General features: G+C 41.6%; 1 long non-coding RNA gene across 1 annotated transcript in view; it reads right to left on the minus strand.

Annotated features, from left to right (window-relative positions):
* The window catches only part of LOC122547689 (uncharacterized), a 68,021-nt gene that overhangs the window by 3,362 nt on the left and 48,325 nt on the right, over positions 1 to 16,334 (minus strand). The window lies entirely within an intron of this gene.

Below are 16,334 nucleotides of genomic sequence, written 5' to 3' on the forward strand. Positions count from 1 at the left end.
GCTGCCCTGGTCCTTTTATTATGGAAGCGGTCATTAGTCTGGAATGTGCTACCTAACGTTCCTTGCTGAACTTCTGCAGTGCATTTGTAGATATTACACACTGCTGCTGCTGCTGAGTGTTGGTGGAGGAGGTGGATGTTTGTGGATTGTGCTAATCAAGCAGGCTGTTGTGTCCTGGATGGTGTCAAGCTTCCTGAGTGTTATTGGACCTATATTCACCCAGGCAAGTGGGGCAGATTATGTCACAATCTTGATTTGTACTTTAGGGATAGTGGAGTCAGGGTGTGGGTTACTCGCTCCATAAATCTCAGCCTCTAACCTGCTCTTGTAGCCACAGTATTTATAGAGTTAGTCCAGTTCAGTTTCTTCTCAATGGTAACCCCAGGATGTTGATAATGGGGACTAAGAGATAACATGCAATTGAATGTCAAGGGGCAGTGGTTAGATTCTTTTTCATTGGAGATGGCCATTGATAGTTAACGAGGCATGACTGTTACTTGCCACTTGTCAGCCCAAACCTGGATGCTGTCCTGGTTTTTCTGGATTTAGACAGTATCTGAGGAGTCATGAATACTGAACACTGTATAATTGCTAGCGAAATCTCCATTTATGACCTTATGATGGAGGGAAAGTCATTGATGAAACAGCTGAAGGTGGTTGGGCTTGAGAGTGTGTTGCTGGAAAGGCACAGCAGGTCAGGCAGCATCCGAGGAGCAGGAAAATTGATGTTTCGGGCCAGAGCCCTTCATCAGGAATCTTCCTATGTACCAGGCTGACTCCAAACAGTAGAGAATTTCACATTGATTCCCTGTGATTCCAATTTTGTGAGAGCTCTTTGGTGCTAATCAGGTGGTTGGGCCTAAGGCACTACCCTGAGCGTCTCCTGCAGCGATGCCTTGGAGCTGAGATGACTGATCTCCAAAACCACAACCATCTTCCTATGGGCCAGGTATGACTCCAAACAGTAGAGAATTTCACATTGATTCCCTGTGATTTCAGTTTTGTGAGAGCTCTTTGATGCTACATTTGGTCAAATGCAGCCTTAATATTAAGGGCAGTCACTCTCACCTCACTGCTGAAATTCACCTTATTTTGTCCATGTTTGAACTCAGGCTATAATGAAATTAGGAGCTAAGAGGTTCACTGGAACCCAAATGTGGACATCAGTGAGTGGGTCATTGCTAAACAAGTGCTACTTGATAGCACAGTTGAGGACTGTGATCTTTACTAATCATCGAAGGTGGGCCACTGATAGGCCACTATATGACTGGGCTACATTTAGCCAGTTTTTTATGTTTACCTGAAATAATTGGTAAGCCTCTTTCCAGTATCAACTGGTGGGGGTGGAACAGAGAAAAGGTGGAAGGGGTTAGGGATGGAGTACTTTATAATGTAACTAGAGTCTCAATTGCAATTTTAATGTTGAAAATCAAGATTAAAAGGAAGCTAAGATTTTAAAATAATCCCAGTTAATAGTGAAAGATACTGGGAAAATTCTTGAAAGCATAGGTTGACAAGTCAGCTGGATTTGATGTCTTTTATCTGAATGTCTTAAAGTAAGTGGCTGCAGAGGTAGTAATGACTCATTGTCATCTTTCAAGATCTGCTAGATCCTGGAGAGGTCCCAGTCGTTTGGAAAATTGCAAATGTAGCAGCTCTGTTTAAGAAAGGAGGGAGCTAGAAAGCTTGGAACAGCACTGAAGTTAGGGATCCATTTGCTATAGGAAAATGCTCAGGTTCATCACTAAGAAAATTATTGCAGGACATTTAGAAAGTCATAATGCAATCACGACTTGAAAGGGCCGGTGTTGGACTGGGATGGATAAAGTTAAAAATCACACAATACCAGGTTATAGTCCAACAGGTTTATTTGGAACCACTAGCTTTTGGACCACTTGATGAAGGAGCTGCACTCTGAAAGCTAGTGCTTCCAAATAAACCTGTTGGACTATAACCTGGTGTTGTGTGATTTTTAACATAATATAATCAGACAGAATCAACATGGTTTTATGAAAATGACACCTTTTTGTGTTAGATTTAGATTGTATTCGATTTCTTTAATGTTGTAACAAGCAAGCTGGAGAAAAGAGAACATGGATGTGATACAGGTCATAGATTACAACATAAGGTCGGTATGTATAGAGAATTAGTTAACTAACAGAGGAGCACTTAAATCATTTAGTGTTATTTTAAGGTAAGTTACGTTTACTGTTAACAACACCGGCCTGGTTACTGGGTCCTTTGATTTGATTGACTGATTGAGATGAATGGTGTGAGTTCTGAAACCTGATTGAAGACAAATCACATATTCCTATAAGATGGAGGAGAAGAAGATAATTCACCCCATCGAGTCTCCTCTGCAATTCAATGAGATTATGGCTGATCTGATAATCCTCAAATATTCTCATAAATACTTATTCTATTGATATACTGATAAAACAGTTCTGCAATTCCCTAATTATCACACATCAACAGCCTTCTGCCTGATACAGTGCTAGTGACCATGTACAAATTTATCTATAAATTGTAACTGATAAACCTTTCCTTTAAGGGCTGCCCAGTTTTCATGCAAGAGTTGGTAACAGTTGAAAATCTCTCCTACTGAGTCACCACAAAACAATGTTTACCGTCTAGAATACAAGAATATTGAGGTATAATTAACAAATGCCTACAAGCATCTTTATAAGGCTACTGAATCTTCTCAGCAATTTCATCCACAAATATACTTTATTCATATAAAACTTGCAAACAAAAGCATTGGAAAAAAGATTTTAGCTTGAACACGACAGGACTTGCAAGAAAATTCAACAAATACATCCCATGTCAAGTGTGCAGTCCAAGGCTAAGACATTTGAAGTAGGCTTACGAAGAAGCACATGCCTCAGCACATCAAGAGGAACAGGAAACATTCGTTGTTTAGACAGACCCATTGGAAAGTAAATTTTTGGACATTGTGGGAAAGTCACCAGTGGCTGTGGAACTTGACCTCAGCAACTTGAGGCTCACATTACCTTTGCAATTGAGTGCAAACATAGATTTCAGATAAGTAGATAAGTTGCTAAACAGAATAAATACATTGTGGCTGCTTCCTGAATGATTCAATGGAAGGATGAAAACACTGGTAAGTGTACCAAGCCTTATGGCCCAGGAATCTCCTTGGTTTACGGTCAGTTAGTGCTTAACTAACATGTTACAAAGGGGTGAATTGATAGGAAACATTCACAGCTGATGAAACAATAGAGATGTGCAGATATTGGTTGATTATGCTGCACTTTGAATCCATACTTTGCTATGTGCATCAGCCTTTAAGGTAGTAGAAAAGTGAAAAATAAACTGTCTTTTTTTTAAATCATTGTTGCACGGACTCTTGTTTGTGCATCTTATCTTAATGGGATAAATCTTCCCACAAAACCGTACCCAGGAGATTTAGTAATTATTTTCAGATGTAGTGTTCAAGTATTCAAAAGCATTCCCATGTTAATGTTAATCTACTGTAGCATAAACAATCCAGTCGGGTCAAGGACAGGCTAAAACTCTGAAGCATTGCATTTCTATGCATTTCTTATTTAGGAACATCAGCTATTTAATGCTGTAAACTTTGAAAAAACACTTGAGTATGAAAGAATCTACAATCAAATGAAGCCATTTTCCTCTTACATGGACTGGCAAGATAGCACTTTTATTTCTAACAAAGCCACAGACCCGTTCTTTTGGAATTATTTTAGGTTTGATAGAAATAATGATTTTTACCTGATGTTTAGCATTGCTATTTTATAGATAGCTGGCTGAAGCAATCTTCCAACTCTTAACTCTTAGTGGTGGGTGCGTGGAATGCACTGCAAGCGGTAGTCGTGGAGTCAGATACATTAGGGACATTTAAGAACCCTTGGATAGGCACATGGAAGATAGTACATTGAAAGGTGTATAGGTTAGTTTGATCTTGGAGTAGGATAAAAGGTCAGCACAACATTGAGAGCTGAAGGGCCTGTACTGTGCTGTACTGTTCTATGTCAAGAGTGTAGTGCTGGAAACGCACAGCAGGTCAGGCAGCCTCCGAGGAGTACGAGAATTAACGTTTCAGGCATAAGCCCTTAAATAGCCCTTTCCTCTATAGCCCGAAACAACGATTCTCTGCTCCTTGGATGCTGCCTGACCTGCTGTGCTTTTCCAGCACCACACTCTCGACTCTGATCTCAAGCATCTGCAGTCCTCACTTTCTCCTGTACTGCATCCCTCACTTTCTATGTTCAACAACGTAGTAGTTTTTAAAGAATTGAACTCAGGGAAGCTCATAAATGAGAAACAAAAAACTGTTTTGAAATTACAGGCAGTGCATACAAGAATTTAGATGTCCAGTGTTATTCGTTTCTGAGTGGATCAATTCATACAAACTGAGGTTCCATGCAGCAAATTCTGAATTGATCCTAGCTGGGTCATTTTAGAATTGGAATCCATGCATTCAATTATTGAGGAGAGTTAAGAGTATAATAGGAAAGCAGTTGAAAGTTTTTCACCCAGAGTGTAAAGAGGAATAAAGACCACACTAGGATACAGAAGCACACATTTCATTCTGCTCATGGAATAACTAGTAAAATTTAAATTCTCCATGCACCAACTTCTAAATTGAGCCCATGTTCCAGTTTTTACCTTTTTGACAATCCTGCATGTATTGTCAGGGTTCTGCTCAATTAATGCTTTAAGAACATTAAATATTTGAGCACCTTTTCTTCTCCAGAGCAATTCCAAACCTTTCAATTTCTCCTCACAGTCTTTTCCCTCTGTATTGAATATTGCAACTCACACTGCTGTGCAATATTATCAGCTGTGACTTGTTGCCTCACAAAAGAGCACATTTGGACATTGAACGTCACTAAACACTTTTATATTGTTTTGTTGACACTGGGAGCTCGACACTGGCAGCTCAACACTGGGAACTCGACATGGGCAGCACGACACGGGCAGCTCAACGCTGGCAGCTTGACACTGGCAGCTCGACACTGGGAGTTCGACACTGGCAGCTTGACACTGGGAGCTCGACACTGGGAGCTAATGGATGAGTGCTGTGCTTAAAGCCTTTTCACACTTTAGTATCCTGACTTAATATAGACAGAAGCAGAGCTGGATCATTGACTTACTACTACATTACCCTGTTGTAGTTAAACATTATATAAATAATTATTTATGCAGTATATGTTACTAAGATGAGGAATAGACAAAGTGTTCTAAAGTGTTACATGTTTTGGGATGACCATTCGGATGTTATCCTTTGTTTTGATTTTCAATGAACCAACATGGAGGCATCCTCAAAACTGCAGTTTAGTATTGACAGCCAAAGGGTGTTACACTGTCTTTTCCCTTCAGATGACAGGTCAAGCCAATTTCCCATATTAAACTACTCACTTTATTTCAAAAATATGTTTCTTTGGCTGTAAAAGTTGTGAAAGCCGCAATATAGATGTAAATTTTATTTACAAAACCTTGACAAAGTCAAGATTCCTCATCCCCTCTGATTTGGAGATGATTGGACAACCACCTGATTAAGGAGCAGCGCTCTGAAAGCTAGTGCTTCCAATTAAACCTGTTGGACTATAACCTGGTGTTGTGTGATTTTTAACTTTATCCCCTCTGAGTTTTGTCAGTTCATGAAATACAGACCACTAGTGAATCCAAATCAATTACTCAAACAAATCTCCCAGTTTTATCCAGCTCTTTGTGGAACTCATTTAAAGTGGTTTAATCAGGTCCATGTCAGATTTGTATTTCAACTTGCCAGTTGTCTTCAGTTTGAAGTGATGCTTATCACTCATTATTTTGAAACATAAATAGAATTTAAATAAGAAGAAGAGGTCATTGTGAGCATTACCAAACCTATGGGAGTACATTAATGATCTTCCAAAGAGATTGTCTATCGTGACATTTTAAAATCTTTGAATTGTGTGAGGAATAATTTTAATGACTTGAGATATCCTATGAGTCTATCTCTTAGTCTAATGTTTTGGATGATATTGGCACTTGCAGTTAATGAACTCCTAATCGGATGTGAAACACTGTGGGAATGTTTGCCCAGACTTGATGTAGATACAGGAGGCTACTTGTTTCAGGAGAAATTCTCAGGCTCCTGATGCAACTAGAATTTCATAAACAGCTGTTATCTGTTGACTGCCCATGTGCGTCAAACTTTATAAAGGAAGTCCTGAACGGACCATTCTCACGTGCCTTTTATCATGATCTTTGCATGTTTCAAACCAAATAATGCACGATAACAGCCAAAAGCATTATTGCCAGTAACTTTGAATGACCCAGCCTTAAGGATACAATTGCCTCGACAGATAGAGTGAATAATTTAATTATAAGACCTACATTTTGCCCATTTTTGGCATTTTCAGCAATTGTTAGCAATGCTTTTTATTGACCAATTATGTGAAGTAATGAGTTGAAATTTCTGGGGTTCTCGAGAATGGGATATAAAACAGTTGGCAGTGAGTGTGGGGGTGGGGTGATGGAATCCTTTTTTCATTCATTCACAGGATGAGGGCATCACTGGCTAGGCCAGCATTTATTGCCCGCCCCAGAGGGTAGTTAAGAGCCAATTGCATTGCTGTGGGTCTGGAGTCACATGTAGGCCAGACAAGACAAGGATGGCAGTTTCCTTCCCTAAAGGGCATTAATGAACCAAGTGGGCTTTTCCTGACAATTGACAATTGACAATGGATTCATGGTCAATATTAGACTCTCAATTCCAGTTTTATATTGAATTTGCAGAACATAGAACATAGAACTAGCCATTTGGCCCACAATGCTGTGCCAAAAATGATGACAAATTAAACTAATCCCTTCTGCCTGCCCTTGGTCTATATCTCTCCATCCCTTGTGCTTATCTGAAAGTCCCTTAAATGACACCTATTGTATCCACCTCCACCACCATCTCTGGCAGCGCATTCCAGACTCTTATTACTTTATGTATAAAGACTTGTCCGTCACTTCTCCCTTTCTTCTTAAATGCATGCCCCGTAGTATTAAACATTTCAACTCTGGGAAAAACATTTTGACCATCAACCCTATCTTTGCATTTCATTATTTTATAGACTTGTATCAAATCTCCCCTCAGCTTTCGCTGCTCCAGAGAAATAACTGGAGTTTTTCTAGACTCTCCTTATAGCTGATATCCTCTAATCCAGGCAGCATCCTGTTAAACCTCTTTTGCACCCTCTCCAAAGCCTCTACATCCTTCCTGTAACGTGGCAACCAGAACTGAATACAATGTTCTAAGTGTAGCTTAAGCAGTTTTTTACAGCCCCAACATGACATCCTGACTCTTGTACTCAATTACCTGATTTAAAGGCAGGCATGTCATATGTCTTCCTTACCACTCCATCTACTTGCTTGGCTACTTTCAGGGAGCTATGGACTTGAACCCCAAGACTCCTCTGTCCACCAATGCTGTTTAAGGTGTGACCATTAATTGAATACTGTTCCCAAACATTTTATCTCCCAAAGTGCAGCACCTCATACTATCCAGCTTAAACTCCATCTGCCATTTCTTTGCCCATATCTGCACCTGATCTATATCCCACAATATCCTTTGACAATCTTCTACACTATCCACAACTCCACCAATCTTTGTATCATCTACAAACTTACCAACCCACCCATCTACATTTTCATTTAAGTCTTTTGTATGTATCACCAACAGCAGAGGTCTCAGCAGAACATCACTCATCATGGACCTCCAGCCAGAAAAACATCCTTCCACCACTACCCTCTGCCTTCAACAGGCCAACAAATTCTGAATCCATGGCCAAGTCACCATGGATCCCATACATCTTCATCGTCTGGATTAGCTTACCATGAGGGATCTTGTCAAAAGCCTTATAAAATTGATGTAGATATCATCCACTACTCCTTGAAAAATTCAATCAACTCAATAAGATATGATCTGCCGCACACAAAGCCATGCTGATGGTCCCTAAATAGGCCATGCTTTTGCAACTGCTCATAATTCCTATCCCTAAGAATTCTCGCCAGAAGCTTTCAAACCAATTCAAATCCACAATTTGCTGTGGCAGGATTCAAATCCAGGTCTCCAGAAAATTACCTGGATCTCTAGATTAATTGTGGGGAAGGGTCACTGGACTGGAAACGTTAACTCTGATTTCTCTTCACAGATGCAGAGTTTTTCCAGTAAGTTCTGTTTTAGTTTCTGATTTACAGTATCCACAGTTCTTTCAGTTTTTTCTTTAGATTAATAGTCCAGCAATAGTACCATTAGGTCATTGTCTCTTCATTAAACCTGATGGTATAATGTTGATTCTTCATTCTACCAGTTATAGGAAAGCCCCAAGAGCCTACTGCTGCTGTGTCACAGTAGGTGGGGGAAGTGCAATTGAGTTCATTGTGCAGGTCATTCCTAACTGTCATTCCCACACAGTCCTCACCAATTTAATATCGAGTTTTGAATTTAATGAGTGATGTATAGGGATTATGGGCTGTCAGATCAACACTGGGGAGACTGAAGTGAGTCACTGAGCACTGCTTCTGGAAGTTGGTTGTGTTGTTGAGCTGAGGTAGAAAACAGTAGAAATGAGATCTTTCCCTGTGCGTGGTTATAGACACTCAAAGTGGGAGATCAGCACTGGGAGATCAATCTGATGAACCTAATTGAGAATGATGGCACATTGATGTGAGCATCTCCACACTAGTGGAGGTTGTGGGTGAATGTTGTGATATCAGATCCTCTGAGGATCCCTCCTCCTGTCAGAAGGGTGCTGCAGTCTCCTGGTCTCAGAGGCAGGCAAACCCTATGGAGTGCTGAGACCTGAGCAAGAGAAAGCAAATGGCTAGAGTCTATGAACTTCCCATCTCCTTCTGTCATTCCTGCTGGCTGTGCATTTCTATACATCCAGTGGTGGTTGAACATCTCCTCACTCTTGGTTTGCTAGTCCAGTCTGTAACTGTACAGCACAGCCAGTCGAGAGCCTCCTCCCTGTTGGCATCAGTGCTCCAATGTTGGGCACTCCACCATCAGGCTTGGTCCAATTGTGGATCCATTTTTTTCCTGAGGGCAGAAATCAGTAACACTGTGAGTTTCCAGCAGTGCGATGAGATCTACACAAGACCAATACAATTTACATGCTGCTGGCATGGCATTGACCTCTGATGGAGGCTCTTCCATACATCTACTCTCGAGTGACATGGCTGCAGTGAACAAAAACAGACATCTGGCTTTCACTGAGATATGGTTATTCAATACCAGGTATTTGATGCTACAGCACTGCCCCACTATCTGCTCCTTCCCCATTTGGAAGTCCCAATAAGGAAAAGGGAATGGAGGATTCCCTCTGGTGGAACACAAAAAGTCGTTCACTCAATTGTGGTATTGCTCAGGATTGCCACTATCTTTTGCCATCTTCATCCATGCGTCCTGGGTAAGGTAGGAGAATTTCTTCTTGTCATTCTTTGGGAAGAGGGTATCCCAACTTGTGCTTGTGCACTATAGGAGATCCTAGAGAAAGGCATAATTAAACACCATGGCCATCCAGCCTCTTCCCTTTGGCATGTCTCCTATTTTCTTCACTCATCCCCTTGATCCCCTTGTTGAGTGGCAAGTCTTCTCTGTGGACTCAATGCTGGCCAGCCCTTGGCAGTCATATAAGGAGTTCTGGTCCTGTGGTTCCTCTGAAGATCAGTGGTGAGCCATCAGCTTAGAGGGGCTCACATTGAAGGAAGTACCCTCTGGGATGCTGTTGGAGCTTATAAAGCATTTAAATCAGCACAGGAGGCTTGGCGAACTCTTAAAAATAGGACCAGTCATTCCAATCCATCCAACCACATTATCTGCATTCCCATGTGTTTCACTAGAAGTTTTCAAATGAAGAAAATACTCTGATGTAGTGATTGATTTATAAAGCTCCTTGTATGAAGTTGTCTATTCACAGGATATTTGGTTGAAATGGAATGCCCCGTTGCATCAAAGGACCACTGCAGATGTTGCAGTCATTGATCTGAAGCTGTGCCAGAGCAGAATATTAAAGATTGACTGACGGCTTGGCTTCAAAAGCTGACTAGTAGCATTGTCATTTTCTCAATGTGAATCTTCAGTGCGGGCAAACACTATTAATAATATTTCAATGCAGCTGCAATGAAATTGCATGTAAGTGGGTTATTGGTATTCATCTGTTTATGCCTTTTCTCTCTCACACCCTCATAATTCACTGATATATGAATATTTAAAAGGAACAATAATTGCAAGCTTCATGTTTTGAAAATGGGTGAAACTGATGTTGTGATCAAGCTTAAAAGCTCAGAGTCTGGTAAATTGATTAATTGCAGAAGCATAAAGCGGGCTGGTAGTGAGAAAGCATTGGCTGTAATGGACAGGAACATCAAACACAGTGAAAAGCAGACTACTGGTTTACTATCAGCACATTTTGTGCAACTGTGGGGTGGTCAATTTAATTTCCTGAACATATTTGCAGTATTAGACACGTATTACCAGAAACGTTTGCATTCACTGCTGCTCAATACCATCTGCACACTTGGGCCATCTCCATCTGTTCCATTTTGCCTTTACCTGTTATATCTATGCAAATGTTAACATGAACCATCTAACTTTCATTCAATTCATTAAGGCTGGCTTTGTGGCTAAGGCCACTACATCATGAAGCACCATATGTGCATGGGCAAAATCACAACATTATCATCTCACAGTATTTCTGTGACTGGTGTAGTAAGTTGCTGCCGAAGCAACTCATCCAGAATATTAGATTAGATTCCCTACAGTGTGGAAATAGGCCCTTCAGCCCAACAAGCCCACACCGATCCTCCAAAGAGTAACCCACCCAGACCCATTTCCATCTGACTAACGCACCTAACACTATGGGCAATTTAGCATGCTCAATTCATCTGACCTGTATATCTTTGGACTGTGGGAGGAAACCAGAGCACCCGGAGGAAACCCATGCAGATATGGGGAGAATGTGCAAATTCAACACAGACAGTCGCCCGAGGCTGGAATCAAGCCTGGGTCATAGAGTCATAGAGTCATAGAGATGTACAGCATGGAAACAGACCCTTCAGTCCAACCCGTCTATGCCGACCAGATATCCCAACCCAATCTAGTCCCACCTGTCAGCACCCGGCCCCATATCCCTCCAAACCCTTCCTATTCATATAACCATCAAAATGCCTCTTAAGTGTTGCAATTGTACTAGTCTCCACCACTTCCTCTGGCAGCTCATTCCATGCTTGTACCACCCTCTGAGTGAAAATGTTGCCTCTTAGGCCTCTTTTATATCTTTCCCCTCTCACCCGAAACCTATGCCCTCTAGTTCTGGACTCCACGACCCCAGGCAAAAGATTTTGCCTATTTATCCTATCCATGTCCCTCATAATTTTGTAAACTTCTATAAGGTCACCCCTCAGCCTCCGATACTCCAGGGAAAACAGCACCAGCCTCTCCCTTTTTCTCAAATCCTCCAACCCTGGCAACATCCTTGTAAATCTTTCCTGAAGCATTTCAAGTTTCACAACATCTTTCCGATAGGAAGGAGACCAGAATTGCACGCAATATTCCAACAGTGGCCTAACCAATGTCCTGTACAGCCACAACATGACCTCCCAACTCCTGTACTCAATACTCTGACCAATAAAAAAAGCATACTAAATGCCTTCTTCATTATCCTATCTACCTGAGACTCCACTTTCAAGGAGCTATGAACCTGCACTCCAAGGTCTCTTTGTTCAGCAAAACTCCCATTAAGTGTATAAGTCCTGCTAAGATTTGCTTTCCCAAAATGCAGCACCTTACATTTATCTGAATTAAACTCCATCTGCCACTTCTCAGCCCATTGGCCCATCTGGTCAAGATCCTGTTTTAATCTGAGGTAACCCTCTTCGCTGTCCACTACACCTCCAATTTTGGTATCATCTGCAAACTTGCAAACTGTACCTCTTACGTTTGCATCCAAATAATTGATGTAAATGACAAAAAGTAGAGGGCCCAGCACTGATCCTTGTGGCACTCCACTGGTCACAGGTCTCCAGTCTGAAAAACAACCCTCCACCACCACCCTCTGTCTTCTACCTTTCAGCCAGTTCTGTATCCAAATGGCTAGTTCTCCCTATATTCCATGAGACCTAACCTTGCTAATCAGTCCCCCACGGGAAACTTGTCGAACGCCATACTGAAGTCCATATAGATCACATCTACTGCTCTGCCCTCATCAATCCTCTTTGTTACTTCTTCAAAAAACTCAATCAAGTTTGTGAGACATGATTTCCCATGCACAAAGCCATGTTGACTGTCCCTAATCAGTCCTTGCCTTTCCAAATACATGTACATCCTATCCCTCAGGCTTCCCTCCAACAGCTTGCCCACCACCGAGGTCAGGCTCACTGGTCTATAGTTCCCTGGCTTGTCCTTACCACCCTTCTTAAACAGTGGCACCATGTTTGCCAACCTCCAATCTTCCGGCACCTCACCTGTGACTAGCGATGATACAAATATCTCAGCAAAGGGCCCAGCAATCACTTCTCTAGCTTCCCACAGAGTTCTCGGGTACACCTGATCAGGTCCTGGGGATTTATCCACCTTTACCCGTTTCAATATATCCAGCACTTCCTCCTCTGTAATCTGGACATTTTACAAGATGTCACCATCTATTTCCCTACAGTCTATATCTTCCATATCCTTTTCCACAGTAAATACTGATGCAAAATACTCATTTAGTATCTCCCCCATTTTCTGCGGCTCCACACAAGGGCCGCCTTGCTGATCTTTGAGGGGCCCTATTCTCTCCCTACGTACCCTTTTGTCCTTAATGTATTTGTAAAAACCCTTTGGATTCTCCTTAATTCTTTTGCCAAAGCTATCTCATGTCCCCTTTTTGCCCTCCTGATTTCCCTCTTAAGTATACTCCTATTTCCTTTATACTGTCTAAGGATTCACTCAATCTATCCTGTCTATACCTTACATAAGCTTCCTTCTTTTTCTTAACCAAACCCTCAATTTCTTTAGTCATCCAGCATTCCCTATAACTACCAGCCTTCCCTTTCACCCTGACAGGAATATACTTGCTCTGGATTCTCGTTATCTCATTTCTGAAGGCTTCCCATTATCCAGCCGTCCCTTTACCTGCGAACATCTGCCCCCAATCAGCTTTCAAAATACCATCAAAATTGGCCTTTCACCAATTTAGAACTTCAACTTTTAGATCTGGTCTATCCTTTTCCATCACTATTTTAAATCTAATAGAATTATGGTCGCTGGCCCCAAAGTGCTGACACCTCAGTCACCTGCCCTGCCTTATTTTCCAAGAGTAGGTCAAGTTTTGCACCTTCTCTGGTAGGTACATCCACATACTGAATCAGAAAATTGTCTTGTATGCACTTAAGAAATTCCTCTCCATCTAAACCTTTACACAATGGCAGTCCCAGTCAATGTTTGGAAAGTTAAAACCCCCTCCCATATCCACCCTATTATTCTTACAGAGAGCTGAGGTCTCCTTACAAGTTTGTTCCTCAATTTCCCTCTGACTATTAGGGAGTCTATGGCACAATCCCAATAAGGTGATCATCCCTTTCTTATTTCTCAAATCCACCCAAATAACCTCCCTGGATGTATTTCCATGAATATCCTCCCTCAGCACAGCTGTAATGCTATCCCTTATCAAAAATGCCTCTCCCCCATCTCTCTTGCCTCCCTTTCTATCTTTCCTGTAGCATTTGTATCCTGGAATATTAAGCTGTCAGTTCTGCCCATCCCTGAGCCACTATGATATCCCAGTCCCATGTTCCTAACCATGCCCTGAGATCATCTGCCTTCCTGTTAGACCCCTTGCATTGAAATAAATGCAGTTTAATTTATTAGTCCTACCTTGTCCCTGCTTGCCTTGACTGTTTGACTCACTTCTGTTCTCAACTGTACCAGTCTCAGATTGTTCTCTTTCCTCACTATCTCCCTGGGTCCCACCACCAGCACACCCCCACCTTACTAGTTTAAATCCTCCCGAGCAGCTCCAGCAAATTTCCCTGCCAGTATATTAGTCCCCTTCCAATTTAGGTGCAATCCGTCCTTCTTGTACAGGTCACTTCTACTCCAAAAGAGATCCCAATGATCCAAAACTGTGAATCCTTCTCCCATACACCAGCTCCTCAGTCATGTATTCATCTGCTCTATCCTCCTATTCTTGCCCTCACTAGTTCGTAGCACTGGGAGTAATCCAGATGTTACTACTCTCAAGGACCTCCTTTTTAAATTTCTGCCTAACTCTCTGTAATTTCCCTTCAGAATCTCAACCCTTTTCCCTTCCTAGGTCATTGGTTCCCTCTCCCCCATGAGAACATTCTGCACCCTCTCTGAGACATCCTTGATCCTGGCACCAGGGAAGCAACACACCATTCTGCTTTTTCACCGCTGGCCACAGACACACCTGTCTGTACCTCGGACTAGAAATCCCCTCACACAATTGATCGCTTGGAAGCCGACATACCCCTCATTGCATTAGAGCCAGTCTCAATACCAGAAACTTGGCTGTTCGTGCTACAGTCCCCTGAGAATCCATCACCCCCTACATTTTCCAAAAAAGCATACCTGTTTGAAATGGATATATCCACAAAAGGCTCCTGCACTAGCTGCCTACCTCTCTTACCTTTCCTGGAGTTAACCCATCTATGTGACTGTATCTGAGACTTTCCCCCCTTCCTATAACTGCCATTCGTCACATACTGTTGCTGTTGCAAATTCCTCATTGCTTCTAACTATCTGTCCAACCGATCCATTTGATCTGATAAGATTCGCATCCAACAGCTTTTATGGCAGATAAAATCCGCAGTAACCCTTAAACTCTCTTTAAACTCCCACATCTGACAAGTACATATCACTGTACTAAAGGCCATTTTTGCTCCTTCACAATCTACAGACTCAGAAACTAACACCGTCTTATTCCTCTACAAAACACTGCCCCAGGTTAAATTAATAGTTTTGGCTTATATTTTAAGTTTAATCAAGAGACATATCTCCAAAACATATAATCAAGAAAGAACTCACTCTACTCACTACTGCAGCCTTTTTGCTGGACACACTTAAAAGAATGATTAACTTATCTGATTCTGTGCTGTGAACTTCGCCCAAACAGGTTCCTTCAAAATTAGTTGTGAATTTCACTGTTTGTTAATTTTCCCAGATGCACTCCGATGTCCAGCGACACATGAATTCAAAACAGCAAAGGCAGTAACTGTGTAGGTTCTCTCTCTCTCCCTCTCCTGCACTGTCCTCAGCATGTGGTTCCTTTGTCTGTTCTTCTCCCTTTTAAAACTGCTGTTGTTTTGACTTTTTTTTTCCAAAGTTCCAAAACAATGCAACAGCATATGAAACAGTAATTGCTGCTCTTGGAATTTGAGGAAATCACCTCCAGCACTAAATTACCTCAGAAAAGGAGCAGCTGTTACAGCCAGAAATGTTTCCCGTCCTCCATCTTGGATTACCCAGAACTTCCCCTGGTGCTGTGAGACAGCAGTGCTAACCACTGAGCCACCGTGCCACCCCAATCACAGTAATCTCACTTGCATGAATAGAACTTTTAGATTGAAAACTTGGCATATGGCAGGAATATTGCATTAAAACTTCAATTTTATTATAAAATGTCTAAGGTAAGATAAATTATTTGTCAAACCTTGCCAAAACTTATCGAACAGGGATCTTGCTGCAATACTTTAAACAGTCTCTCTGACACATTTACTTAGATGATGTCTTGCAAAATCAAATAAATGCAGAGATTCTCCTTGTTTGTACTTTAAAACAAAATACTTTTCAATTGTTGATTTGTTTTTCTACAATTCAATATCACTCATATACATGTCTGAAACCATCTAGCAATGGACAAGGTTGTAATTAACCTGTGTCAATTTTCTGGACTTTGGACAATGCAAGAGATAAAGGCAACATGGATACTTGAACCTAGTTAATCACTGAAAATTTGTAAAACCTCAGAGAAAGATTATAGACAGAGTAAACTTGAAGAATGGTTGCCTATAATCAAAAGTCAGTTGACATCATGGAAGTTGTGTTTTTTAAAAATTCATTGTGGGTGTTGTTGGCTGGGCCAGCACTTATTGGGCATTCTTAGATGCCATTTGGTAAGTAGTTGTTTGCTGCCATCTTGACTGCTGCAGTCCACATGCTTTGTGTGCACTCAGAAGCCAGGGAGTTCCAGGAATTTGGCACAATGACAGCAAAGGAAAGGAGATATTTCCAAGTAGGATAATGAATGGCTAGGATAGGAGCTTACAGATGGTGGTGCTCCCATGTATCTGCTGCCCTTGTCCTTCTTGATGGT

Source organism: Chiloscyllium plagiosum, unplaced genomic scaffold (assembly GCF_037043375.1).
Source record: "Chiloscyllium plagiosum isolate Xiang-an unplaced genomic scaffold, Cpla_swu_hap1 HiC_scaffold_3, whole genome shotgun sequence".
NCBI classification, from domain to species: Eukaryota; Metazoa; Chordata; class Chondrichthyes; order Orectolobiformes; family Hemiscylliidae; genus Chiloscyllium; species Chiloscyllium plagiosum.